The sequence below is a fragment of the Quercus robur genome, chromosome 6 (genome assembly GCF_932294415.1).
Source record: "Quercus robur chromosome 6, dhQueRobu3.1, whole genome shotgun sequence".
Lineage (NCBI taxonomy): Eukaryota > Viridiplantae > Streptophyta > Magnoliopsida > Fagales > Fagaceae > Quercus > Quercus robur.
In genome coordinates, this window is record NC_065539.1 from 3,194,576 (window position 1) to 3,212,724 (window position 18,149).

Below are 18,149 nucleotides of genomic sequence, written 5' to 3' on the forward strand. Positions count from 1 at the left end.
CAAGTGAGTACCATGTAACTCTTTTGTCTAGGAAGCGATAATTTGCTACGGTTCCCACAGACGACGCCAACTGATGATACCGAAAATAGTACCACCAATGAGTCACACGTTCCTCGTACGTCGCAAATGGCACCTGCACAACAAAAAGGAAGAACCTAGCAGAGAGCACCAGCCAAACACCCTCCGAAGGTTAAATCAGAACTATTCTCAGTGCTCTACAGTGCTAGAGAGGGTAAAATTATGCGTACCTTGGTTTGTGAGGGTGCTTGGGTTTTTATAGTAGCGAGGGCTGCCCCTCTTTTCCTTGGAGTAGAAGTCTTTTCCTTATAGGAGTCTTCTTGGGCGTATTTTACGGGATTCTTTCCATATAGGAGTCCTTAGATTTCACGAAACGTGGGGAGCAAGTTATTTACTTACATAGCAAACGTGGAGACCAAACATTCCATAGACTGACGCCGTCAGTTTATGTTATTCTGTCAGACTAAGACCCGTCAGCTTCAGGATGTCCAGCTTTATGGTACTCAACATGTGGAGTTCCTTCACTTCGAGTCCCCGTCAGCCTTGAAGAAATGCTGACGGCAAACGCATCTCGTCACCCTTGTCAAGGCGTGTACCGTCACTCTTGTCTATTTAATTTTATCCTCATCAACTTGGAATTAGATAACTTCAACTCCTCAATCCTCATAAGAGACAAGCGAAGAATAAAAATAGCAAAACCTTCTTTTATTTATTTATTTTTTTTTTTGGGAGAATTAAACAGTAGCCGTTTTAGTAATAAAAGATGCTTTCACAGCTTCTCCAACAGTCAAGAAGACCCTTTCTCCAATTTTGCTCAAAAAGTTGGCTAATTGTAGCTTGTTAATCACGTGCCATCTGGGGTTGGCAATTGCTAACTGAGAGAGACAGAAAGAGATGTTCAAATTAGAACAAGTGAAAATGATTTTTCATCAGAAGAAATGAAAAGGAAAAAAAGAAAATTTTAATTACCTCCGTTCCATGTGAGACCAGATTCTCATGAAGCTCCTGATCAGAAGCTATTCCCGATGTGTCAATGTTCATCAAACCTATATGAATTTGTAATAACAAAAGAAAGTCAAAATCACCAACCGCTTGAAAGCCAAGTTTTTAAAGTATGTCCTATAGAAATATATATATATATAAGAACTAATGCAGCATGATGGTCCATTAGTTGAATAGCTAATGCAAATTGTAATGACTGACAAACCAAAAGTTATTAAGTCCCATGAAAGGAATGGATAAGTAATAAGTTCACATTTTTCTTCAATGGGTTTTTTGTAACTTTGTATGTTTGGATTAGTTTTTTTCTTTTTTAAAAAATATTTATTTATTTGTTGAATGTTACAAACGTAAATATATACCTAAAAAAAAAACTATAATTCAGAAAATTGTACATAAGCAAATGACTTAATAACTTAACTAAAAAAAAGGCAATCCAAGCACTAGTTTGACACTAGTTTTTCAGTCATCATGAACCTTAATGGGGAACCAATAATCTTTTCCTTCTCACTCAAACACTTTCTGGACATGTCAAGAATTACATGTTTGATAGTTGTAAAGTTGTGGTTTCCAAATTATATTGTGTTGGCTTTAATTCTGTGCCAAATTTGATTGTAATTTCTTCAATCATTTTCCCTATATGTATGTGGGATTAATTGTAAGGGATGAGTATGAGAGATCAATGAAAAATCAAACTTCAAAAGTTGAACAAGTGGATTTTGCAGTTGGCTCGCGACTGTCTCGCGAGAAGCAACCCGCGAAAAGAGCCACATGTAGAGCACATGATTGGAAGATGAAGAGTTATGCTAGGCTGGAATTTTCATGACTGTCTCGTAGGTAACGCCAACCCGCGAAGGACCCGCAAAACTTTACGTTTGGCAAAAAGTTGTATTTTGTTTTACTAAGTCTTTACCCACACTATATATACCCTCATTACCCACAAATTATAATGAGTACTTTTCAGAGAGAAAACCCTAGAAAATACACTTGAGAGTTATGTTATACCCACAATTATCTACACATTTCCTTTTGGTTTTCCTTAACTCCTACCTCTCCATCTCTATATCTTTGAGAAGTTGTTAGCCCAAACACTTACCACGCCCATTCTGAGTATAAAGTGAAATTTTGGTTCTACTAGGAAGCATTAGAAGGAGCCATTCATAGGCGGATGCAATCGGGCTGAATTGGGCGATCCGGAAAGCTAGAGAAGATAAAGGTCCGAGAAGTCAATTGGTAGCAGGAGCTTGGAGGGCTCAAGTACATAGGGTAGACTAGGCTTGGAGAGTTTTTTGTTATTTGTGTACTTCAACTTTATTCTCTAGTAGATCAATTTCGACTTGGAGAGTCGCAGAGAGGTTTTTCACCGAGTTCTTCAGTTTCCTCTTTGATAACACGTCTCGGTGTTTTCTTGTGTTTGCATCTCTCTCCCCTACTCTTTAAGCTTTCATTTTATTGTCGATAATGGATGAATATGGCTTAGGGTAGTGTTAACGATTTTTTGAACTTATTTACTCTTGTTCCGCATTTAGTACAAGTTAGAGTAAAAGCTATCTAGCTTTAATTTTTATTTGGGGGTCTGAACAAGCCCTTGTGTTTTAACACAAATCCGAACTTTCAATAGTCCTTTCGATCTTTGCTTCCACGTCCACCTTTTCATTTTCAATTACCCATCCCATGATCCTTGAACAAATGCATGTAATTTACACGTTAAAAAAAATAGAAAAATATAGTTCTGCAAATAAAGTTCTTTCTATGTGCATGTATACTAGCATGGCTGATAGAATACCTTTCTCTAACAGAATTGGAATTTGCAAAACAAAGCCAGGCAGATTTGACACGGATTATTAGGACCCTAAGAATCTTAACAGCCATTGGATATTGATCAACATCACAAAATGTATCAGTTCTTGGAAGTCTTCCAAGGTTCTCTGTGCTTGGCTGAAGACGAGAATGATCTTCAAAAATGATATTGTTACCTACAATTGACTCAATTCTTATTAGCACATAAAAGTATCTCAATGGATTTGTCAATTGTTTGCATACACGTATTTTTTTTCTTAATTTCTTTGGTCCTAAGAGTAATGTTAGGGGATTAGCACGCAAAAAAAAAAAAAAAAAAAAAAAAAAAAAAAAGAAGAGAAGAAGAAGAAGAAGAAGTAACGTAGGGATTATAAGTACAAATTTTCCTACATAGTCCTACAAATGAATGTGTCTATTTTTTAACACAAAGATGAAAAAGTAAATATGAAATCTTTTTTTTTTTTTTTTTTTGATAATTCGATAGTTAGGGGTGAAGGAATTACACTCTTAGATATTTCTATTGAAAACACCAGGAGGTATTAATTGAGTTACAAAACTCTTGGCTAGGAAATCTATTATTATAATATAGATGTGCCAACAATTGGATTCGTTATCACATTAATTTGTAAGTTTTTTATTTTTTAATTTGAATGATAGTTCCTTTAACACTTTCCATTGTTAGCTTAATTAGCATAAAAGTTTTAGGGCTCAATGGTCTGCTGATCAAACCCATTTTGTCATGCTAGAATTCTACATTATGTGCCTACGAAAAGTCTGTGGACACAGATTTTGCACAACTTGATGATTTATACAATTATGAGTGGTGGAGAAAAAGTAATAGATACATGCGAAAGTGACAGTTCACCAATTACAATCGTACATATTATCATCAAGTTGTTGCAAAAATTTTGACAAAATGTGTGATCATAGAAGAACTGTGTGCCTAATGGGATGAGATGCCACATCGTTAAACTTGGCAAGCTTTAAATCCCATTTTATGTGTATAACACAAAGCATAAGGTAAGATGTCAAACTTTAGTGCAATGGTAAGTGCCTACTACCAAAAGCGATAAGTCAAAAGTCTAAGTCTAGAAATCAATTTCTCCAAAAAATTGGGAGTAAGATTGTTTACCATCACTTCTTTCAAACCCTACAAAAATGTGTGTATGACAACATGTATTTTTTTTTTTTTTCCTTTAATAATAAGTGAGGGAGGGGAAATCAAATGCAAATTTTTCTTAAGGACTCTGGCGATATTATACTGGCTCATTTTACAAAATTTTAAGGTTATAATATTGGGTAAACTTAGTTCAGCCCAAAATCCCCCTCTTATGGCCCATCATTTGTTTCAACTAACTAGTACTACTACAGTCAATTATGCATACAAACTCAAAAGGCAAAAGTGAACGTTACCGCAACTAGAAGGCCAACCTCCACACATGAGAACAATACGCCAAAGAAGGCCCCAATGCAAGCAAGGAAGTCTAGCTTATCAACTTTCCAAATATTGCTTGCTTCACTGAGGTTGATGAGTCGTGGAATTGCAACAAGAACTATTGTGGCAATCACTGCCACTGGAGTATAATACATGAGGCTTGTAAACAATTTCAACGATATCATAACAGTAGCTATGCCATGACTGCATTTGTCATTAAGGTTTCATCGCCAGCGTTGAAATTTACTGCTGTCCGTGAGAAAGAACCTACACAGTTTTTGGTTAGTAAAACATTTAACTACAAGTCAATTCATTTCGATTTTTTAAGGAAAGGCTTTTGAACAGGGTCACCGGCCATTTTTGGCTTTCACAAATTTCATGCAAGATGAAAAGCCATTCTGCTTGTATTTTTCTATATTAAAGATATTAGTATTAGGAAAAAGATTTGTACAAGGAAGCTTACTAATTACCTGTTGCAATATAGCAAGAGGTCATAGACCCTATTATGTTCATGAAGCCTAAGGATACCATTTCTTTGTTTGCATTAATGTGGTATCCTTTTATGGATGCAAAAAATCGACCTACTGCCATTGTTTCCTAATTATGCACAAGACAATTGCAACTAAGTTAGTAACAATGCAAATAAAAATCTTTTGTCCCAACCTAATATATTTCACTGTATGTACATGACAACTGGTGAAGTATAAAGTGTAACATTCGACAGAGATAATCGTAATATTCATTTGTTACTATTGCAAATGGACTTGTAAAATTGGACACCAACTGTGAGTGCAACAACAGCAACAATGAAACCAATCTTAGCCATTCCATCGACATATGAACCATCAAACTGTAACTGATGCACCGAGCTTGGATTCAAACCTTCTTGGACTTGTTTCACTATGTCAATACCGTGGTCTTTGGCGTTTGTCAGATAAACAGTAATAGTTGATAAAATAAATGACAAGAGAGGAGCAATGACAGGCACCAAAAGAGTTTCTTGTTCCTTGTACCCTGATGGAATAAGCAACTTCATGAGAGGCAATTTGGATAGATTATGAACAATCTATAATCATTGCTAATAGCACTTACCAAAAATCTAGTAGTTAGGATGAAACTCAGGCATGAGAACCCAAGGATAAGATTAGGATAGTGCCACTATAAAACAAAGAAACACAAAGGATAAGTGAATAGCTTATTCCGGACAATAAAGTACCTCTAACTCACTGTATGCAATTTAAAAGATTATCCATATATAATTTTAATCACTTGAGTTATTTAAAATTCATGTAACTTATTTAAATAGAGTAATGAATAATATGATTTAATACACGTAGATAATCATTGCATAAATGACTATGACCAATAACACGAATATGACTTTACCTATTTATGAAGTCCTCTAAAAGTGGATATCATGATGGATATATATCAGTATAATGGGTGAAGTTAACATTCCCAAGTAGTCCCTTCAGCTGTTGAAGACTAATGATAACAGCAACACCTGCCATGAACCCAACAATAGTAGCATGGGAGAGAATCGACAAGAAATCCCAACTTGTAAAATCGGGGTGGCAATGAAAGATTGGTAGGAGATAAAGGGAAAGAAAAACCTATCATTGATAAGAAAAAATTTTCAGTTGTGAGAACATACCAAGATCAGTAACAAGAAGATATTAATACCCACCCACTACAACAAAATGTATTTTTAGCGACGAAAATTAGTGAGGAAATATTTTTCGTCGCTAAAAATAAAGCTTTAGTGACGAAATATGAATTTTGTCACAAATAATGAAAAAAATTATAACATTTAGAGATGAAAAATAAATTTCATCGCTATTGTGATCTGAAAAATGGGTGCCAGTGGAGGGAAACTTTGGCGCGAGTTTAATTAATCTATAGCAACGAAATATTTCGTCGCTAAAAGTTGAAATTTTTAGTGACGAAATATTTCATCACTGTAGGTGTTGCTGTGTATTGTATTAGTGACGAAAATCCTTTCGTCACTATAAGGAAGAATTAGCAACGAAAAATATTCGTCACTAAAAGTAATAATAGTTTTGCACTTATATGTTTTTAGCGATGAAATATGAATTTCGTCTCTAAAAATCTTAACAAAGCTTGGGTCTTTAGTGACGAAACTGAAATTCATCGCTAAACACTTAAAAGCCTAATTTCAATACCCAGCTAACCACAAAACATTTCAATACCCAGCGCCATTCTCTTGGTATCACTTCTGTCCAAAAAAAAATACCAAGCTCAACTCTTCCCAAACCAAAAAAACCCACTGTCGCCGATAAGCTCCCACCATCGCCGATTAAGCTTAACCATCGCCGATACATCACCCATTCACGATGGTTTTGAAGTTTTACCGATTCCGATTAGAACCACCACCAACGCCGAACCACTAACGATAGTTTTGAAGTCAACCATTTGCGACAATTCCTGATGATTCGTAATGATCCCGAAGTCGTCACCACCATCCAACGACCCTTCGCCTCCCACAGCTCGCCGATTTGCCTCCCACCTCCAATGAATGTTCGCCTCCCTTCACCGTCGCCTTTGTTCAGAATTGGTAAGGGTTTTTTTTTTTTTTTTTTCCACATTCCCTTCCCTTCCCTTCCCTTTTCACTTTTATGTTTATTTGTTTAGGATCAAGGACTGGTGGGAAGACAAGGATTGTACCTATGAGTACTGTTGTGTTTTGGTTTGGTTTGCAGGTTGATAATGTATGTTAAAGCATATTTAAAACTATTTTTGTTTGTTTTTTTGTTTGTAGTTGTAGGGTTATGCACTAATTAAATGAATATTTATAGTTGACTTGAAGATTGGATGTTAATGTGAGGATTTATAGGTGTAGATTATTATGATTTATGTGTATTGCTTTTGCTTTTATGGTTTCTACTATTGATGTTAGTTAATAACAGGTGAAAAGTAAGGCTTGGGATGCCAAAGAGGAAACTACTTATAAAGGGGTTTATGGGTTTGCACATTGTTTAAGTGTTGAGATATTTCACATTTTTAATAAATTATGTGGTTTTTTCATTATTTGCTTATGGGTCTATTATTAAGTAGTTTAAAGAGTTCAGTACATGATAACAGCTGTCCCATATATCTTGGTTATGGAATATAAACTTTGTTTGTTATGCCGAATGAGATAAATAACTTGGATAGGTCCAATCCATTGTTGTGTTCTCTGAATATGGTGAGCACTCAAAGGATCTTCTTTGGGCGTTGCTTTTGATATAGGTTAGAGTGTTGCCCTTATTACTTTTATGATTGGTGTAAGCACTACCTGTATTACATGTGTAAGCTATGAGTTTGTGTAGTAACTTATGAGATGATCATTTTCAAGACTGAAGTACTTATAAATTTAACTTTTTTTTGCAAGCTAAATACACATTGTTTGCAATAACTTTAGATTTCTTCTGAAAGTTGTAAGCTTAGCTTGAGCAAAGTAAGTAAATTTTAGTTGAAAACCTTATAAAACTCTATACTTGTGATGCTGGAAATTGGATTTGTGGTGGTATATTGTGTTGGAGCAAGCGAGTGGCTTGCATGGTGTTATAAGGTGGTTTAAATACATATTGGGAGTGTTTTTCAATTCTTGCAAATGTGAATGAGTATTGTTGATTAGATGTGATGAATAGTATTTTATTTGATTTAAGGCGTAAATGTACTTTTAGTCCCTACATTTTGACCTTTTTTTCATTTTAGTCCCTACATTTTATTTTTACTACTTTTAGTCCTTAAACCAATTAACGCTCTTCATTTAAGCCCTTGAAGCACCCTTCCGTTACCAAAATAACGGGGAAACTGACAAATCAATAAAATATTATATTTTTTATGTTGGTCAATAAAATAAGGGAAGAAATCAGATGAAGCCAAGCAATGTATCATGTGAAGCACTTACCTACCCCTCTGGCACGCAGGTAAAGAAATGAAGCACACAATGGTTGACACATCTCGCCCCACATGTGTGTACTCACCTACCTCTGGCGCACAGGTAATGACCTTTCCCAAATCAAACTTAATCCCTATTGAAGCTCTCTGCCTCTATCGAACAGCCATCATCATCAACCTAAAGAAAAATCCCACTTCTCTCTCAAACCACTTATCAACAGTAGAAATTTGTATTGCAGAAATTTTCAATGTAGCAGAAATTTTAGCAGGCAGAAATTTGTATTGCATAAATTTTTTTGTATGCTGAATGTATTGCAGATTCTGTATTGTAGTAGAAATTTGTATGCTGAAATTTGTATGCAGATTCTGTATTTTTTGTATGTTGAATGTATGCTGAAATTTTTTTGCAGCAAAAATTTCTATTGCAGATTCTATATTGCAACAAAAAAATTTTTGAATGTATATTTGGATGCTGAATGTATGCAAAAATTTGTATTTTTTTGTGTGTTTGATTAAATTTCTAATTTTTTTGGATGTGCCTTTGTCAATCTGTATTATTACTAAGCAGAAATGGCTGTTCGGCAAAGGCAGAGAGCTTCAGTAGGGATTAAGTCTGATTTGGGAAAGGTCATTACCTGCGCGCCAGAGGTAGGTGAGTACACACAAGTGGGGCGGGACGTGTCAACCATTGTGTGCTTCATTTCTTTACCTGCGCGCCAGAGAGGTAGGTAAGTGCTTCACATGAGTTATTGCTTGGCTTCATCTGATTTCTTCCCTTATTTTATTGACCAACGTGTAAAAAAAATTAATATTTTATTGATCCGTCAGTTTCCCCGTTAGTCTGGTAACGGAAGGGTGCTTCAAGGACTTAAATGAAGAGCGTTAATTAGTTTAGGGACTAAAAGTGGTAAAAATAAAATGTAGGGACTAAAAGTGCATTTATGCCTTAATTTAAATACTTGTAAAACTCTATACTTGTGATGTTGGAAATTAGTTTTGTGGTGGGTTATAGTGTTGGAGCAAGCGGGTGGCTTGCATGGTGTTATAAAATAGTTTAAATACATATTGGGAATGTTTTTCAATTCTTGCAAATGTAAATGAGTATTGTTGATTAGATATGAAGAATATTATTTTATTTGATTTCAATACTTGTAAGCATTATAGTTGTGATGTTTGTAATTGGTTTTGTGGTGAGTTGTTGTGTTGGAGCAAGCGGATGACTTGCATAGTGTTATAAGGTGGTTTAAATACATATTGGGAGTATTTTTAATTATTTGCAAATGTGAATGAACCTTGTTAATTAGATGTTATGAATAGTATTTTATTTGATTTCAATATTTGTAAGCATTATAGTTGTGATGTTTGTGATTGGTTTTGTGGTGGATTGTTGTGTTGGAGTAAGCAGGTGGCTTGCACAATATTATAAGGTGGTTTAAATACATATTGGGAGTGTTTTTTAATTCTTGCAAATGTGAATAGGTATTGTTGATTAGATGTAATGAATAGTATTTTATTTGATTTAAATACTTGTAAAACTCTATACTTGTGATGTTGGAAGTTGGTTTTGTGGTGGGTTGTTATGTTGGAGCAAGCGGGTGGCTTGCATAGTGTTATTAGGTGGTTTAAACTAACATTGGGAGTGTTTGAGTGTGCAATGTATATTTGTTTAAGTATTAGTATAGACTTGTGCATTCATGAATGGGATAGAACTTTATCTAAGTAGCTTATACACTTAGATGTTAGAATACAATATGCATGAGTTGTCCTTATTTTACTAAAGTAGCATTTATCTTGTAATTGTAATCAAACATGGATAAAAGTTGGATGATAATGAATAAGACACCCGATGGTAGATTAAGTCATTCATATATTGAATAAATGCACTTGCTGTTAGGGTTGATGAGGAGGTGCATGTTTTTTCATTTTCTTAAACCTTAGTATATTGCATGTTGTGATTACTTAAGTATATCTATCTAACACTTGAATGTTAATTAATCAGACAAATAATAATGACGGTCAAGTTCTTGAATTGGCAAAAATCTTCAAAGATGTTCATTTCAATCCAAATACAAATATGTGGATACACCATGAGGATGAAGCGACATATATATGTGTATCATTCCATCCCTATCATGTTTGTAAAGCTATAACATATGTAGTATTAATGTTGTAATTGTTTGTTTGTTTCTCTCTTTCAAATGATAGGAAAATATTCTTAAAGTGCAAGCGGATCATTGTCAAGATCCTAATGCAATTCCCCTTACACAAGAGGAGATCTCAAACTTGGTTTTAAGAAGAAGTCTGGTATTGTAAAAGGACTTGGCACAAGACCTTCCTCTTCTCTAGTAACCACCGCCTCATCTAATTTCTTGGTAGAGTATATCCAACGGTTAGAAAATGAGATAATTGAGCTCAAAGAGGCAAGAGCTAGGGACCAAGAGGAGCGAGCTAGGGACCAAGAGGCACAAGCTAAGCAAGAAGAGATCCAAAAGAATATTCTTAACTTTTTGAGGAGCAAGGTTATGATGATGCTCTTACCTATAGGGGTGGTTCAATTTCAAGTTAAAACACTTTTTGGTTAGTACTTTATTTTAACAATTGACCCACACTACATAGTGTGATTACTTTTTTTGATGCATTATTTGAAACTAATTGTATTATAATACACTTGAAAATCTATATTTGCTTTCTACAACTTATACATTAGGAGTTGTGATTTTAATTCATTGGTGTGGCTACTCTTAATGCATTACTAGAAATGTTTCTTATAACATAGTTAATATTTTTACTTTACGATTTTAATGTAGTATTGTTTTTATATTTGTGCAAATTTCTTATTGGTGACTTTTAGGAGATTTACTTTTGGCATTACTTGAAGACAGATGAGGACATCTTCCGTTAGTTCTAATTATATTATGCTACACTTTTTGTATTGTTATAAAACATCTTGAGTTATTGTATATATTGCAAACAATTATTGTATCGAAGGAATTTGAATTGGATACTTGTTTTATTTTTTTACTTGTGAAATGTATAGATCTTTTTTTATAAATGTGTTGTTGAAATAAATGTGTTATTCAAATGTGAGGTTTTAATAATGTAATGACAGGTTACAGGTTAATATCAAAGCCATGAAAAAAATAAAAACAGAAAATAAGTTTTAGCGACGAATTTTTTTGTCACAAATATAGCAACAAAAAATTGTTTTAGTGACGAAATATTTCGTCGCTAAATGTAGCAAAATTTTGTAAGAAATGGTTTTAATGACTAAAATTTTCATCGCTATATGTGCCTAGATTTCCTTTAAAATAGTTTTAGTGACGAACTTTTTCATCACTATATGTACCTAAACATAGTTTTAGTGATGAAATTATTCGTTACTAAATATGATTTAATAAACTAAAGTGTTTTCAATGACGAAATATTTTCGTCACTGAATAGTGTTTTTAGCGAGGAAAACATTTAGCGACAAAGCATTTTCGTCACTAAAAGTTAAAAAAAAAAAAAAAATCAAATCGGACTTTTAGTGACGAAATTTTTCATCGCCAGGACTTTTAGTGATGGAGTTTCACTGACAAAATGAGTTTCGTCGCTAAAAGTCTGATTTCGTCGCTAAAGGTCCTTAGTGACAAAAAACTGGACTTTTAGTGATGAATTTTTTGGTTACTGAAAATACATTTTGTTGTAGTAACCTGAAGGTTCCAAAGGCAACTTGCAATACACCAGAAAAGAAAGTTGCAGTAAAAACAAGCCTCTTGTAAGCCTCTAAACCAGTCCTAGGATCTATCAGTTTTTGAATCATTGAGGATAGAAGCAGCGAATCCACAGCTACAGGTCCAATCACTATGTCCCTTGAAGTTCCCAGTGCAGCATAAATAAGAGGTGGGACAGCGCTTGTATCTAATTAAAACATAGAGAAGCACTAGCATTTATAGTTTCATACAACATAAAATCAACATGTTCACGTCTATATGTAAACATCTTGATATCACAAGTTCAATAAAGCAGCTTACATAGGCCATATTGTGGTTCAAGCCTTTCCATAAGTGTATATCCAAAACAATGCATGCAGCTCAACCTTTAGTTAAATGGAGATATTAATTGATTACTATACATCAAAAGTTTTTATTAGACTTATGGTTAAGTGATTAAATTTACCATTTCCTACAAGTTTAAGATTTTAGGACAATTGATAATTTCATGGTATCAGAGCAGTAGATCCTGAGTTTGATCTCTAACTTTACTCTATCTCTTATTTAAAATGTTAAATTCCCACTTATTGGGCTCCCACTTATTAAGGGAAAGTTTAGATCCACAAGTGAGAGGGAGTGTTAGACTTATGTTTAAGTAATTAAATTTACAATTTCTTACTAGTTTAAACTTTTGGGACAATTAGTAATTTAACAGTTTTGTCCATAATTATTAAGATCCTCTCCATTTAAAATGAATATATTTCATAATATAGATTTTGTCTATTAGGATCTTTTCCATTTAAAATGAATATGTTTTATAGTTTATATTGAATATTATAAATCTGAAAGTATATCTAAATTCGCGTAATTTAAAATTTAAAATAATGTGACACTTTATATACTGTCAAATCTAGAAAATAAAATCTTAACCATGAAACAAGAATCATTTTTATGTTTAACGCTTTAACTTGTGTTTACCTGGGGAATGCTAAGGCTCGCAAGAGTTAAACCAGCAATAAAATCAGCTTTGAATTTTGTTATATTGTAGTTTTGACTCCAACTAAGGATTGGAAATGCTAGTTGCATGGCTGAGACCAAGCGTTTAGGCCTAAGTTGATTCTTGAGAGCTTAGAATATGTTACCTTGGGGTAACACAGTTTCCCTCATGGAATACATGAGCTCATGGCATAGACTTGGGGGCTCGGGACCATTCAACACCCACTTAGCCCTCTCACTTGGGCCATTCTTTTCTAAGTCAAGCAGTTCATCTACTCTGCAAGGGGCCACTACTGACACAACCATAGTTATAATTCTTTGAAGAGTTTGTGAGAACCTGGAGAGATATATCTCTCTTTCTAGTGAGAAGAGAATGGTGTGGTGCTAAAATGCATGGAAAATAGGACCTTATAAGCACAAAGAAAAGGTCATTCCAATGTTTAAAATTTCTTCTAATTTCTTACCTCAACATAAACCTATTACACCCTTTAGTACTTTTTTTTTTGTTGACAAAGACACTCTTTAGTGCTTGAATTCAATAAAGTAATTGCAGTCTTTATTGAAAGAAAGCTTTGAGAGGGCCAATTTAACTCCAAAATTATTAGTTTAAGTGAATATATGTGCTTCCTTCGTATCATTGAAAAAGTAGCTAGATTGAAATATACACTTCTTCCGTAAATTTTGACTTTATTTCCCTTTTTTAACTTAAAAAGCTTATTTAAAAAGCTCAAATACCGTATTCTTAATTTCTTTTAGCAATGTTAGGGAGGCGATATTTTTTTTTTTTCTTTTCATAATTTATTGTAGTTGTGATTAATAGGATTATAGATCAAGTACTACCATCACCTTTTTATCCACCCATCACAACTTATTGCTTCAAAAAATGTATTAAAAAAATGCTTGAAATAAGTTATGTACATAATTCTTTTTTTCTTTAAAAAGAAAAACTATTATATAATATATGCCGATATACCCACCATAGAATTCCTTGAACTCTGACTAACTCCACAAGTACCATGGACCATGGTCTCATGTATTGGGCTTGGCGGCCAAGCCCAATACTTTACACCATATTGCCATGTCTAAACTTTTAAGTGTAAACGACAAATTGTCCACCCGCCTTTCGTTGCCCACAGGGTTAAATTTGATGGGCTCATTTCAATTGAAAATAAATACTCTTCCTTAGAAAAAAATAACAACAAATATTGTGAAAATGCGTATTCATCTTAAAAAAGAATATTAAAAATACTTTTTATTTTAGAATCGGATAGTGAAGCTTGCCTACTCTTTCGTAACTATATATATTTATTAATTTTCAGAGTATATTGTCTCTTTCAAATCTGGGGAGCCTTATTTAACAAAATTTGGGAATTTTTAAAATTAGTTTATTGAGATTTGAGAGGTAAAGCTGCCTGTTAAAGGACAAAGGAGACAAAATAAATCTCCAAGCCCATTTTCCACTTGATACTTTATATTCCAAATAATATTTTCAGTTGAATCCTGAATCTTGATAAAGAATTAAATGACATAAATCTTTTTCCATGACAAATACAAAATTATTTTTTGTTAGATGCAAAGACATGTATGGTTATTGAATATCGAAATGAGTATAGTAGCCAATGGATTTTATGAATCTATGTGAGCTTAGAGTCGTGTAATAAGTGGAACAGAGGTTATTTATTCGATGATCAAGTTAGTGTGAGGACAAAATGTAAGATTAACACATTTGTGCAAGAAGCATTTGTTTATTCATCACGCTTTTACACCTCCAAATTATGTAAGTAAGAATATATGGAGTTAATAGTTCATTCTTTCAATTATAATAACAAGCATAAGAATAAAAAATTTGTGCAAGTAGCACTTCTTATTCATCATGCATTCCAACCTCCAAATTACGCAATTAAGAATTTGTGGAGGTAATGGTAGTAGATTCTCTTTAAATTATAATAAGGAATATTTCGAAGCAATGTGTTTGGATTTATTGCATATATGATTACCACATCTTAGCAAAAGAAAAATGAAAAGATCTAACCACTTATTCCACGGTTTGTTTTGCCCTAGTCTAAAGACTCTAAACTTATTCCTCGAGCATATAACCTGCAATTGAGTAACGATACTGATAAAATAATTTTCACAAAAATTAAGTGGGCAAGCTTTTATGAATTTTTATTTGGGCCTACCACAGCACTAATATCGTGTTTTCTTACCTACCATTAACAATTTACCACCTTAAGAGTACTAGCATTAGGAGTGTAAAATAAAGAAAAAAAAATTAATCTCTCACACTCTCTCTTTTCTTACTTTTTTTTTATTATTATTATTAGATAGTGTAAGGACTCCAAAAAGAAAGGCCCAAGTCCACTTATAATAGTGGTACCTTATCCTTCAAATCTTTCCCCAAACAATAAATTTTTAAAAGAGTGGGTCTTCAACTCAAGTGCAATGTAAGGATAGGTCCAAGTCTAAGGCTATTGAATCCAGAGTAACAGATAATTGAATTTAGAACAACAATTGTGGATAATACCCTCTCCGGGCGAGTCCTAGGATAAATTTTTATTAATAACTTAGGCTCAAGTTCCTTTACAAGGTTCTCAATAGTTCTCTCCCTTGCCTCTTCTTTCCTGGAAATTGTTCATCCCCCTTTTCGAGGGGGTTCCCTTTCTTTTATAATCCCTTCCCTATCATCCAGCCCTCCACTTGTACGTCTTAGGTGATCCTTCAAGATACTTGTCCTATCAGGACATTTCTAGAGGTGGTAGAGAGAGTTGTTAGCTATGATGTTGTTGTTCAGGGGTTATTTCCTTATTAATACGGCTAGTTAGGTTGGTGCAGAGCATTAAATGCGGAAGTGAAAGGTGTCTTCTTTAGGAAACTTCCTCTCACCGTCCTCGCAGGTCTCGTCCTCCTTTGTTGCTGTCCTTTCCCTTATCCTTGGGCCTCAATAGGGTGCCAATCATCCTTTTGCTCTTTTGCTCTCCTCAAGTGGGTGCAATCCCTTTTTGCCTATTTTTCTTTATTTGAATTGAACACCTTCGTCCTCGGATTGGGCTCCTCGGCTCCTTCACAAGTAGTTTATATTATTTTATTAGATTGTATGTAAAAATAAAAATTGAGAGGCTAGGTGTATTGTTGGAAGGGTTGGTAAAATAAATAAAGTAATGTTTGAGGATGTAAAATAAGTTTTTTTTTTTTTTTTTCTTTTAACATTCCCCATTGGCTAGTGATCTAACAGTTGTGAATTTTTTATATCATAGACTTGCATGAAATTAGGTGAAATACAATTTCTGTAATTACTAGTAAGTAGCACTACTAATAAAATTCCTAATCATTTAAAACATTATACATCTCAACTCCAATTCAATATGTTTTTGCGTCAAATTAACAAATTTTTTATATACTTTCTTTATACCCAAACAGTATAAGCATTCCTTGCCTTTCCTTGTAACTAAACACCCTAAGAGTGAAGATTCGATCCATGTGCCGCCGCATCACATTGTGTCCAATATATGCACTGATGCACTAAACAATTCACTTCCATTGCCCATGACTCATAAACTAGATATGCCAGTCATCACAACCACTGAACCTATAACTACTGTCTAAAAAGCAAAACAAATAAGGAATAAATTCTCGATCCCAACACCATGAATCGAGTGGTCAAGGTGCACTTAATCAAGGGAGCAATAAATATTTGCTAGGTCCATAGGACTAGATTGGCAAACTGTGACTTTGTGTAATCTTTTAGAATCTTATTGTGTCTTGTGTCAGTATTAAAGATATGTTCAAGGCAAGGTAAGTCAAGATTCAGGCTATAAAAAACCTGAAAGAACCAAATTTTCGACTACAACTCGATCCATTGAGTTATGCTTAACTCAATCAATTGAAGTAGAATCTCAACTGATCGAGATTCATGCAGATTCGGTAATGATATGTTTTCCTTCATCCACTTGATCTAGGGTTTTTAGATTACAAGACAAGTATAAAAGCAACCCTAAAAGCATGTTTTCAAGACATTATGAGAAGTATTATTGTACACAAATCTTGGAGTTTTCCATCTATCTTGAAGCATCAACCGAAGATCTACTTACGTACTAAAGATTTGGTGGCAAATTTATTCTATTGATGTAAATTTCCTTCAAGCACTTCGAATCAACCCACGAGTCTTCTACTTGGGTGATTGAGAGAGTTGTGCATGTTGATAAATGTAGAAGGTTTTTAATTAGTGCATGTAGTGTTTTGAAGATGACTGAAGAGATTGGTGTGTATGAATGAAGTGCTTGAGGAGTGAATATAGACTAATGTTGTTGGGAACGATTAGCTTAAAGAGAGTGATGTTGCATGAAGCAATCTAATGTCTCTCTTAAGCTTCAGAAGAAATTTTTGCAAAACTTCCATAATTTGAAAAATGGGGTGAAATGCCCCTTAAAAGTCCTTTAATTTGATGAAGGGAGGTTGAGTTAAATGGATTAAAGTGTTTAAATTTTCCTCCTTTCCGTCCCTCTAGGAGCTTTTGAACTTGTGTTTACCTTTATGCATGTTTAAAATGAATTTTGAGCTAATAATAGGCTCCAAAATTTGAATATGGCAAAATACTAGACAAATGTTTTCCATGAGCCCTTGTGTTTTGGGCAGCTTTAGCTCTAATTTTGAATTTGGTGCGATTTTAGCTCCATTTTTTTTTTAATTTGTTTCAAGATAATTATGAGTTTAAAAACTCTATTTAGGCACTTATAATTTCAATTTTCTCCAAATCATTTTTAATTTTTTTTTTTTTAACAATGAAGAAAAATACAAAATACAAAAAATTAAATTATCTTGTAGGATTTATTTTATTACTTTAAATCACTATCTTGTCTTAATAATTATAATAATGAAATTTTTAACATGCCAAAAGTCTAGCACCTCACAAATGATCAAAAGTTGTGGATTTATGTAAATAGGAGTGAGCAAAAAATGTCCACCAATCACAGTCGTATGCATTGGCATATTGTGAAATTTAGTGTAGAATTGGACGTGTCTCTAGAATTATTCTTTTCGAAATATTGTTGAGATTGCCATGGCAGCTAAATTGGTTAAAATGCAGAGGCATTTTCTTTGAAGTATATATATATTTTTTAGGACTCGAAATAAAAAGATTGACATTAAAATGAAATAAACGTTAATGGCAATGATTGGAAAAAAAAAAAAAAAAAAAGGATACAATGTGACGTGTTTTGATGGCTGAAGTTGGCCCAGTACGATATATCAAAGTCTGCCTAGGCTTTAGTTCGAGTCCAATATCATTCAGAAGCTCGAACCATTTTGTA

At 33.7% G+C, this 18,149-nt stretch overlaps 1 pseudogene; it reads right to left on the reverse strand.

The window, feature by feature from the left end:
- Positions 1 to 752: 752 nt before the first annotated feature.
- Positions 753 to 13,149, reverse strand: LOC126689597 (sulfate transporter 2.1-like; annotated as a pseudogene).
- Between the last annotated feature and the right edge of the window lie 5,000 nt (positions 13,150 to 18,149).